We start from the raw sequence: 10,000 nt of genomic DNA, 5'->3' as shown, positions 1-10,000 counted from the left end.
TTCCGCAAAAGGTCCCTAAGGGTTCCGCAAGAACAAGTGAGATAAGCTAATGCACTTTTGATTTTTTTTATTTGATTTCATATACTTGATGTAATTAAACACGCACGACATATTTTTAGTTATTGTAATAATGTAATATAGACATCATCCTATCTAACATATTATTACGATGAAAATAAAATGAGAAAGATATTTTTTTTTTTTCCGCAGGGGTTCCTTGAGACATGCAATTCATTTAAAGGTTACGCAAGGGTATAAAGGTTGAGAAACGCTGACCCAGAAAGACAAACTACAACAGCGATCTGTGCGGACACCTCCCAGCCCGGCCCAGACGGGTCGCGACGCCGTATCCTCCGATATCACAGATAGATAATTAAACGATCAAAACAGGTATGGTGGCCAGGGATGCCCCTTGCCTTCGTAGAAGTTGAGGAATTACCACCAACACTGATAATTACACTACGGTGATATACAGTCACGAGCAAAAGTTTTGACCCACGATATAGTTCTCATGTCAATATTTAGCTTACAGATGAAAATATTTGTTGGACAAAGAATTTGAAGTTTGTGTAATGAAAACTCCCACTGGGTCAAAACTTTTGGTCGTGACTGTACATACATACAATTACCAAGAGCCATTCTGTCCCACTTACGAGAGGAATATATTTAATATATTTTGCTCAAAAGAAGGACAGATGATTTTGTGAAGACGAGGAGAGTTGGATCTGGTATGGAGAGTTAATCAGTCGGTAGATCCTGTCCGCATACTGAAGCATAAGGTCGCCATTACTGAGCCAGAAAGACACTACAACGTATGTTACCGGAGCAAGGGATTGAAGAGAGTAACAGGTACGTTAGTAATGAACAGAGCTGGGCGCGTTACCACCGGATAGGCAGTGCGTTACCGTCAGACAGGTAGTGCGTTACCGCAAAATCTGCGTATACATATCGCGTATGTGTATATACAACACATACACAGTAACGCGGACTGCTGTAAGGAGATTAGAATCCGTAACGCATTGACGGAAATGCACCCCCAGATTTTTCGGTAACGCACAACCTGTCCGATGGTAACGCGCCCAGCTCTGGTAATGAACAATTAATTATATAATTACTTTAACCATTTCACTGCGCATGGGGGAGGATTCCTTCGGTTGAATAAAATTGTCAGACGGTAGCCAGAGCGAATGAGAAAAAATACGATACAAGTGTCCGTGGGTTTCTGTGAGTTCCCGTTGGTTTCCGTGGGTTTTCGTGGGTCTCCGTGTGTTTCCGTTGGTTTCCGTGGGTTTCTGTGGGTCTCCGTGTGTTTTAGTGGGTTTCCGTTGGTTTCCGTGAGCTTCCGTGGGTTTTAGTGGGTTTCCGTTGGTTTCCGTGAGCTTCCGTGGGTTTCCATGGGTTTCCGTGAGCTTCCGTGGGTTTCCATGGGTTTCCGTGAGTTTCCGTTGGTTTCCATGGGTTTCCGTAAGTTTCCGTGGGTTTCCGTTTGTTTCCGTTGGTTTCTGTGGGTTTTCATGGGTCTCCGTGGGTTTCTGTCGGTTTCCGTGGATTCCCGTGGACTTTCGTGGGTCTCCGTGGGTTTCCGTTGGTTTCCGTGGGTTTCCGTTGGTTTCTGTAGGTTTCTGTAGGTCTCCATGAGTCTTTGTAGGTCTCAGTAGGTCTCCAGAGAACTGGGCCATTGAAGAACCTTGGTGAGACTAATAGGCTCACTTGTCTTTTGTCATAGCAGAGAAGGAGATGAAGGAGAAGGAAACGGAGAAAAAGTAAAAGAACATCGCAGAGTCGGGGCCCACTAGAAGATGAAAGAGGGAAGACGCGAAGAAGGAAGTTGGGGATGAGGGGGGGGGGGGTGTTGAACAAAGCGACCTAAAGTATCACTGTGTCTTACTCTTCCTCACTCTCTCCTACACAGACTCCTCTCCACTTTCTACTAATTAACCCAACATTTCTCTTTTCGTTACAGGGTTTCGGCTCGTCCTCCTTATTTAATCTATTCACTCTCACATCTTCCCATCACGTATGAAACACACACACAAGCGTGCGCGCACACACACACGCACACACACGCACACACACACACACACACACACACACACACACACACACACACACACACACACACACACACACACACACACACTGCCCAGGGCTGAAATAATTTCAGTATCGCTCCGCTGCGAGTTGCTACACCAACTCTCGTGGGCGGGGAGTTGGGTGTGTGTATGCGTGTAAGGTCACAGCATCACCCATAGATCGGTCACATATGAGCTCTGAGCTCTCTCTTCCGGGAGGGAAATAGCTGTCGATCACGAGTCCAACACGTGATCCAAGACCATGGTGAACCTCTCTTACCTACGAGTACACTTGCACTTCTCCTTTTATAACCGAAGCCCATTGGCGCTGTAGTGACTATAATAACAGACTCGTAGGTGAGTTGCCTCAGCGCACAAAATACAAAAACCTTACCCTGTTTTCTAAACTACGTCTCCTTAACGAGGGGTTTAACCGAGACTGTCTTAATCGAGGTAGCTTTAACTCGCCTCCCCTCATCGCCCCGCTACACCGACTGGCCTTAGTTAAAATGAACCTTAGTGAAGCCGTTGCCCTTTCTTGCACTAGTATGGGGGTCTTAATGGTCTTGTTGTTCCTCTTCCCTCTCATCTTCTTTTTCTCCTTCTCCTCCTCCTCCCTCTCTTTCCTTCCCCCTCCTCCCTCTTCCTCTACCTCCTTCTGCCCCTCCTCCCTCTCTTCCTATTCCTAACCTCCTCCTCCCCTCCTCCTTCCCTCCTCCCTCCCCTCCTCCCTCTCTTACCATTCCTAGCCTCCTCATCCTCATCCTCCTCCCCTCCTCCCCTCCTCCCTCTCTTACCATTCCTAACCTCCTCATCCTCCTCATCCTCATCCTCCTCCCCTCCTCCCCTCCTCCCTCTCTTACCATTCCTAACCTCCTCATCCTCCTCCTCCTCCCCTCCTCCCCTCCTCCTTCTCATCCCATTCCTAACCTCCTCCTCCTCCCCCTCCTCCCTCTCTTCCTATTCCTCCCCTCCTTCTCCCCTTCTCCTACCCCTTCCTCCTACCACCTTCCTCCTCCTCCCTTCCTCCTTTTCCTCCCCTCCTATTCCTCATCTCTCTCTCCCCTCCTATTCCTCATCTCCCTCTTCCTCCTCCTCTTCCTCTTCCTCTTCCACCTCCTCTTCCTTCTCTTAGCCTCTTTTTTCACCTACTGCAAATATTTCATCTCGGGACCCTTCTTCCTTCCCCGGTTCGTCACCCTTCGGACCTTCTTCCTGTTTTTCTTTTGTGTTCCCAAATACTATCAACAACACACTCCTTCTCCTCCTCCTCCTCTCCCGGTCACCCCCCTCCCACCTCCCTCCCCCCCACGTTGAAGACATGAGTCATTTTAGTCAACACTGGTCTGGCTTCCCAGAACTCTTCATCTCCACCATCCTCTTCCTCCTCCACCTCCTCCTCCTCCTCCTCCTCCTCCTCCTCCTCTTCCTTCTCCTTCTCCTCCTCCTCCTCCTCCTCCTCCTCCTCCTCCTCCTCCTTCTCCTTCTCCTCCTCCTCCTCCTCCTCCTCCTCCTCCTCTTCCTCCTCCTTCTCCTCCTCCTCCTCTTCCTCCTTCTCCTCCTCCTCCCTTCCAACCCTCCTTCCTCCTTTCCTTTTCCTCCCTTCCTTCTCCTCTCCTCCACCTTCCTCTTCCTCTCTTCCAACCCTCCCTCCTCCTTTCCTCTCTTTTCCTCCATCCCTTCTCTTCCCTCCCCTTTTCCTGTCTTTGTTTTATTCCTCCAGTTGTTCATAGAACCTTTCTTCTTCTTCTTTTTTTTTCCTTTTATTCCTATCCCTTCGTCTTTCCTTACCTTGATCTTCCAATTTCCTCTTCTTCCTTTTTCCCTCTTTCTCCCTTTCTACCTTTCTCTCCTTTTGCTTTTTCTTCCCTACCCCTTCCTTTCTCTTTCATCCTCCCTTCTTTTCAACTTGTCTGTCAAGAAATAGGCAAGAAATTGGTAAAAACTGGTTTACTAATAGAATGGCCAACGAATGGAATAGACTTAGTAACCATGTAATAGTGAGCGCTGAAACTATCGGTTGTTTTAAGAAAGGGTTAGACTACTTTATGGATGGGGATGGACGGTGGTCATGGACCTGGAACTGCCTAGTGTAGGCCTTATGGTCTCTTGCAGCCTCCTTCACTCTTATGTTCTTATGTTAATTTCTATTTTTGCGCAGATCTCTTACCGCAACCCACTCCTTCTTTCTTTCTTCCTTCTTTGCACCTTCTCCTTCCCCCTCCCTCTCTCCCTACACCTTCTTTGCACCAACATTCTCTACTCTTGTTTGTGTCATTTTGACAATTGGAAATAAACTCATTTGCTGGGATTCGAACCCCCGCCAGAGCGGAATGCTTCATATAAAGCGAGGACTGTACCGCCTGTACTACACTCTCCCTTCAAAACAGAACGACTAATTCGTTCTGTTTTGAAGGGTCAGTGTAGTACAGGCGGTGCAGTCCTCGCTTTATATGAAGCATTCCGCTCTGGCGGGGGTTCGAATCCCAGCAGATGAGTTTATTTCCAATTCTCTACTCTATATCTATATTTTCCCAATCCCATTTGATTTCCCCCACTTCACCTCCTCCTTTACCTTCCCCCTTCCCTTCCTTCTTCTTCTCGTGTACTCTCGTCTCTTCCTTATCCTGTTTTCTCCATTTTTCTATCTACTTCTCTGTCTCCTCCTTCTGTTTGGGGTAATGACTGCATATGTTGTGCAGTCAATATTTTAGGGATTCTAGTGACATTCTTTTCTGGTTGGAGAGCAGTCTTTACTAAAAAAACAACAACTATAAATTCTATTAACTTCCGTCCTGTCTTCACTCAAAAAAGAATGATAAATTCTATTAACTTCCGCTCTGTCTTCACTCAAAAAAGAATGATAAATTCTATTAACTTCCGCCCTGTCTTCACTCAAAAAAGTGATAAATTCTATTAACTTCCGTTCTGTCTTTACTCAAAGAAGAATGATAAATTCTATTAACTTCCGTCCTGTCTTCACTCAAAAAAGAATGATAAATTCTATTAACTTCCGCTCTGTCTTCACTCAAAAAAGAATGGTAAATTCTATTAACTTCCGCCCTGTCTTCACTCAAAAAAAATGATAAATTCTATTAACTTCCGCCCTGTCTTCACTCAAAAAAGTGTTAATTCTATTAACTTCCGCCCTGTCTTCACTCAAAAAAATCATAAATTCTTTTAACTTCCGTCCTGTCTTCACTCAGAAAAAAAAAGATAAATTCTATTAACTTCCGTCCTGTAAACCTCCTCAAATATCTCCTTTGCCACCTAGATGATTCCCTCTCTTTGGTACGCTTTTGTCTTCAAAAACAGGAGTGCTCTTTAATAACAAGAAAATGTCTCCTCCTCCTTTTCAAACCTCTTCTGCCCTTTTCCTCTTTCCCCTAGACTTCCTCTATCCACCTCCTCTTCGATCTTCTCTCCTTTCTTTCCCCTATTTTCATTTTTCATCCTTCCCTCCTTCCCCTTGCCCCCGCTTCGTCTCTCTCCTTTCTTCTTCCCCTCCTTCTTTCTTTACTCCCCCTTCTCTTTCTTTCCTCTTTCTCGGAGAAACGTCTTATCAATTTTCTGACCACCCTCCCTCCCTCCCTCCCTCTCCCTCCCTCCCTCCCTCCCTCCCTCTCCCTCCCTCCCTTCTCCTTCCTCTTTCTCCTTTCATTCCTCCCTCCCTCCCGCACCCTCTCCCTCCCTCCCTTCCCCAACTTCCTTGTTCCCCCTACCTCCCTCCCCTCCCTCTTATTCCCCCTTCCTTCCGCTCTCTCTCTCTCCTACCTCCCTTCTCTCCCTCCCTCCCCTCTCCCTCCCTTTCCTCCCTCCCTCGTTCCCTCTACCTATCCCTCTCCCTCCCTCCCTCCCTCCCTTCCCCTTTCTCCCCCTCTCTTTCCCCTTCCCACTCCTCTTTACTCTCCTTCCCTCTCTCCCCCTCTCCCTCCTTCCCTCTCCTCCCTTTCCTCCCTCCCTTCTTCCCTCTCCCTCCCTCCCTCCCCCCTTCTACCCCACTTCCCGTGTTGAGACGCCAAGGCAAGCATTTTATTGCTGCTGTCTCGGCACCTCACAAGCAAGCAAGCAAGCAGCCCCTTTTTGCCTCCACCTCATCCAGCCCACCCAGACCCAGCTAGGTTCAACTCAATTCGGTTCAATTCGGTTCTGGTTTGGCTCGAACCGAGAGAAAAAAACAACGAAAATTCTATACTCACGAACGATCAGAACCGTCTGGCGAACCCTAAGAAAGAAATGGGAGAAGATGGTTAAGGTGATTTTGTCCCTTTCAGGTCGCTTCTGTGCTTGACTCTTTCTTGCACATTCCCCGCAATACCTCACCATGACCGTCTGCTTGCTTGCCATCAGCCAGCGAGGTCGAGAGAATTCCCGGCAACAAGTGACAGATGCGTGACAGTCAAGTGACAGTCGTATGTCATAAGCAGTTGCTATGTTGACGTAACGACGAAAAATACACAAAGTGACGAAAAATTTCCAATGTGTTCCTCCCACTTATTTCAAGATTTTTTTGTTTGTTTTGTGAGCTGGTTGTGCCGATCGTTGTAGGTGACTTGTCTCGATGTAGACTTCTTGTGTCGATCAAGGTCGTTTTGGTGATGATTTATCCTGCCAGTCGACAGGCGACTTTATTCAGTCTTAGGGCTAAACTTTTAAACCCTTTTGCCAGCCCTGTCGATCATTTTCTACCATTAGAAAGAAGAATTCCATTAACTTTGTTAATTGTAGTTACGAAAAATATTGGTGGGTTTTGTAGATAAGCTGATAAGCCAAATACACTTAACTAGAGCATCAGGTAAAACTCTACCTTCCAATGGTAGATAGCATTCGCCATTGCTGACGGAAGGTACGGCCATTAGACACTCTGTCCCTCAGAGGTTCTATGACAGCGTTACTTAACCAGGGTTCTCCGGAACCCTAAGGTTCCGCAAAAGGTCCCTAATGGTTCCGCAAGAACAAGTGAGATAAGCTAATACACATTTGATTTTTTATTTAATTTCATATACGCAGTATAATTAAACACGCACAGCATATTCTTGGTTATTGTAATAATGTAATATAGACATCATCCTATCTAATCTATTATTACGATAAAAATAAAATGAGAAAGATATGGTATATGTGGGTGGGTTTTTTTTTGGGGGGGCAGGGGTTCCTTGAGACATGCAATTAATTTAGAGGTTACGCAAGGGTAAAAAGGTTGAGAAACTCTGCTCTATGGGTTTCTTGGAACCCACGCCAGCTTCAGACTCTGAGGACCGACTTCTGAACCTTTTCTCATCCCTGGCTAACGCTTTCTACCATTAGGAAGAAGAATTTGAATAACTTAACATCCCTATCATTATGTAGATTATCGGTAGGTTCTATAAATAAACCAGTAAGCCAGATAAACTTAACCAGAAAACCAAGTGGAATTGTATTTTCTAATGGAAGAAAGTGACCGTTAAAACCGTTAAAGTTTTAAAAGTATGGCCCTAAGGGTCCACAGACGGGCAGGAGGAGTCCATCGAAGTTTAATACCGATGTCACATTACGCGGCACCGCCGGATACGACCAGGTGATGGGCAAGTTCAATTAACTTAATAAAATCACCTGGCGACAGCCAGAACTTTATATAACGACCACCTGGTTAAAACATTCTCATAACCTTTCTGATCTATTGACTCAGAAAGGAGACTTACCACTGTAAACAACAAAACACCGCAACAGACAGAATGACACCGGACTCCAGAGGGCGATCCAACAGTACTCCATAAGTTGGGGGTCTGTGAGCATCGAGAAATCTTGGGAATCACTGCTCTTTGGTGCCTCGCACAAACTCTAAGCCAGTGATTCTTAACTTGAGGTCTATGGACCCCTATGGGAGCGCAGTTTTACAATCGGGACCACAATCAAATAAACTAGTGGTATTTAGTGGAATGCCTACTGATTCTATTCAGTGCTCAGGTGATCTCCAGTAGTCTAATGAACAGCAATACATAAATATGGTGTATATGGATATGAGGGTTGAGAACCCCTGCTCTAAGCCAATCAGGAGGTCAAAACCCTCCAAAACAGTGGCGTACTGTGTAGATTTTGTTCTGAGTGGTGTCATACGATCTCAGTTTAGAGGGCTATCCAGACTTAACAGCTCTTTCCTCACCTCAACCACAGGTGAAAACATGGTTTGATAATAGCCAAAGAAAAAGAATAATAAGGAGGAATTGCATTGTGCTGCTAGAATAGACTTATCTCACTCCCAACACGCACGCACACACACACACACACACACACACACACACACACACACACACACACACACACACACACACACACACACACACACACACACACACACACACACACACACACACACCAAAAAATAATTGTTGGTGACACAGATAACCTCTATCACACCGAAGATTGTTTTCATTACAGTTTGTTTGTTTGTCTATTTTCTTTATAATTCTCTCTCTCTCTCTCCCTCTCCCTCTCTCTCTCTCTCTCTCTCTCTCTCTCTCTCTCTCTCTCTCTCTCTCTCTCTCTCTCTCTCTCTCTCTCTCTCTCTCTCTCTCTCTCTCTCTCTCTCTCTCTCTCTCTCTCTCTCTCTCTCTCTCTCTCTCTCTCTCTCTCTCTCTCTCTCTCTCTCTCTCTCTCTCTCTCTCTCTCTCCCACCTCTCTCTCTCTCTCTCTCTCTCTCTCTCTCTCTCTCTCTCTCTCTCTCTCTCTCTCTCTCTCTCTCTCTCTCTCTCTCTCTCTCTCTCTCTCTCTCTCTCTTTCTTTCTTTCATCCTCTTTCTTTCTTTTCTTTTTTCTTTCTTCCTCTTTCTTTCTTTCTTCCTCTTTTTCTCTTTCTTTCTTTCTCTCTTCCTTTCTTTCTTTCTTCCTCTTTCTTTCTTTGGCATATCTAACAACGTCCCCGTAATACTGAGTATCCGACCTCGACTAAGGATCGACCCTCCAGCCGCCTGACTCTGCAAGAACCAATTTGCAACCAACGTTCTTCCTGGTCGAGCTGTCCTGCAGAAGCTGCAGAACATGTCCCAGTTCAATCCCGATGTTCTTCAGCCTTGTTCCTCTCCTGTTCTTCCCACACTTGTTCTTACTTCTTCTTCAGAGAGCGTGGCAATTCTTGTCTATGTTCACTATCACAGGAGACCGTTTGGGCCATGGATAGCTGCTCCTTAACAGAATACATTCGTCTGTCGCAGGTTTGTCAAAGGGTTGAGGGTGGTAAAGCGTATAGTTCTTTCCATTGGAAATCTCAAAATCCTCTAAACCTTCAATATTTGGAGAAGAAAAAAAAATCTCAGAAAAAAATAGCCAGAAAAGTGCTTCTTGTGTCTGTCATTTTTTATATTGAGAAAAACACTCTTTTCGAGTATTGGGAGTTCCGAAATTTAAAGATTCCCCCCTCTCTCTCTCTCTCTCTCTCTCTTCCTCTCTCTCTCTTCCTCTCTCTCTTTTCCTCTTTCTGTCTTCCTCTTTCTGTCTCTTCTGTCTCCTCCTCTCTTTCCCTCTTCCTCTCTTTCCCTCTTCTCTTCCTCTCTCTCCCTCTCTTCCTCTTCTCCCTCTCTTCCTCTCTCTCTCTCTCTCTCTCTCTCTCTCTCTCTCTCTCTCTCTCTCTCTCTCTCTCTCTCTCTCTCTCTCTCTCTCTCTCTCTCTCTCTCTCTCTCTCTCCCTCCCTCTCCCTCTCCCTCTCTCTCTCTCTCCTCTCTCTCTCTCTCTCTCTCTCTCTCTCTCTCTCTCTCTCTCTCTCTCTCTCTCTCTCTCTCTCTCTCTCTCTCTCTCTCTCTCTCCCTCCCTCCCTCCCTCCCTCCCTCCGTCTCTTCCTGTGTCACAGGACTGTGTCAAATGACTGCGCCACAAGACATCTGAGTCATTTGGCCGTACAAGATAATTGTGCCGGGCACTCGTGTCACGTGTGTGTGTGTGTGTGTGTGTGTGTGT

Source organism: Oratosquilla oratoria, chromosome 42, assembly GCF_046742065.1.
Source record: "Oratosquilla oratoria isolate Oo_2021 chromosome 42, ASM4674206v1, whole genome shotgun sequence".
NCBI classification, from domain to species: domain Eukaryota; kingdom Metazoa; phylum Arthropoda; class Malacostraca; order Stomatopoda; family Squillidae; genus Oratosquilla; species Oratosquilla oratoria.
The sequence above is the reverse complement of the archived record's forward strand: the minus strand, read 5'-3'. Positions refer to the sequence as shown.